General features: G+C 36.2%; 1 protein-coding gene across 1 annotated transcript in view; it reads left to right on the top strand.

Moving 5' to 3' along the window:
* The window catches only part of LOC122634247 (pleckstrin homology-like domain family B member 1), a 42,205-nt gene that overhangs the window by 23,826 nt on the left and 16,398 nt on the right, over positions 1-1,981 (top strand). The window lies entirely within an intron of this gene.

Below are 1,981 nucleotides of genomic sequence, written 5' to 3'. Positions count from 1 at the left end.
ATAAATGTCATATATTATACCTCTCTTTTCGAATTTGATAAGATTTCGGATTTTCATTTTCGACGAAAAGATATTCTATTCTATTCCATTCTAATCTATCTGTTTGATAATTTTTGATATATATATTTTTTCACGGATTTTCATGGACGTTGATTTAATTTGAAACATTCTAATCTTTTCTAATCTATCATCGTGTAATATTTTCAAGGACAGATAAGTAATGATGGAGAGAAAAAGAGAGAGAGAGAGAGAGAGAGAGAGAGAGAGAGAGAGAGAGAGAGACGAATGAAATTTTCATCGAGCAAAATTAATTAGGTACTATCAGAGAGATTATACCCAGAAGGGAAAAGATTTAATTAGGATCAAATTTTCGAGGGACGATGGGATGTCCAATTTGTTAATCAAATTTTTCAGTTCACCGCTAATATAGCGGATGGTGAATTGTTGTACTTCGTAAAACGCGATTAGACTCGTTAACTTGATCGTCTAGCATAACCAACCGTAGCTTATTCATACCGCCTTCCCTTTTCGTTCGTGCTCGACTACATATTCCTGAAATAATCGGGCTTGCTAGAAAGGCCGTGCGTTGCTCGTCGAGTTCGTCTCATCGTTGAAATATTCCCTTTTAAAAATACATCGTGTAAGACGTTACGCTTTCGTCGTCTAGTCGTCGTATACTACCACGACGCATTCACGTCGAACGTCAAAGCCGGAAGGAGGTTCCTGTCGAGAAAAAGGATGAAGAAGAAAAGGAAGAGGAAAAAGAAGATCGAAGAGAATTGTTTTTGAAGTCGAATATTAATTCCAATTTTAGAAGAAATATCAATTATAAGTTTTGATGTGATCGTTCGTTAAAAAAAAAAAAAAAAAAAAAAAAAAGAAGGATCAAATCGATTCAAAGAAAAATCTCAAGATACAGCGAGCATCCGAAAGAGTGTGATAAGACAAATGAAAATATCGAGAGAACGAACGAACGAACCAAGAGAATAATGAAACAAGTTGATTTGCAAATCGTCAGTCCGACTAACAAAAAAGAAAGAGAAAAGAATGTCATGATAGTGCGAAAGGCAATAGAAATAAATGTAAAAGTGCGATAGAAACAATCTGCTATAAATTAATTTCAAAATTAATATACCTAGTCATTCGTGTAAAAGGGATGAGAAATGAAAGAAGAAGGTAGTAACCAAAATGTCGTCTCAAAGAAGAATATAAATCTCATGTTACTACTGCGATACATTGTATTCGAAGAAGAAAACAAAAAAGATAGAGAATCAGAGAGAGTTATAAAAAGAGAGAAAGAGAAAGAGAAAGAGAAAGAGAAAGAGAAAGAGATGTTGAATTAGAGTTAGAAGGAGAGGGCGCTTTATGCAGCGCGCCATTTCTGAAAGAGCGTTCTTCGATGCACGTGCGTTTTCATGCGCGCGTATAAATTGCTCGCATGGAGGGTATATAAATGGCGTAAAGACGCTTCTCCGGCCAGAAATGAAGGGAAGAAGCGGAAGAAGGAGAAGAAGTAGAAGAAGAAGAAAAGGAGGGGAAGAAAATGGTGGATGGAGAAGAGGAAGAAGAGGAGGAGGTGGTAGTGGAGAAACGGAGGACACTAACCCAGCAAGAGGAGAGACCATGCTGGCTCATAAGTGCATGCCTCTTTCTCTCTCTTTCTCTTTCTCTTGCTCTTGCTCTTGCTCTTTCTTCAAGTTGTACAGCAGTACTTAAATATAGTCGCTTCGTGGAGAGCAGGGCACTCGCAATATAAATTATTGCATGAGTCAATCCTCAAAGTGCGCTCTTTCTTCCTCTTTTACCTCTTTACTTACTCATTCTCTATCCCTATCTCTCTTACTTTCTCTCATAATCGCTTATATGCACTTTCTCTATCTCTGTCTCTACATATATTTATCTTTCGTATCTAATTTCCTTCATATCTTATGCTCTTTTATAAATTATTATATCTGATTTTTCTTTTTCTTTCTTTTTTTTT

The sequence above is a fragment of the Vespula pensylvanica genome, chromosome 14 (genome assembly GCF_014466175.1).
Source record: "Vespula pensylvanica isolate Volc-1 chromosome 14, ASM1446617v1, whole genome shotgun sequence".
Lineage (NCBI taxonomy): Eukaryota > Metazoa > Arthropoda > Insecta > Hymenoptera > Vespidae > Vespula > Vespula pensylvanica.
Note: the sequence above shows the minus strand (reverse complement) of the source record. Positions and strands in the feature narration are given on the sequence as shown.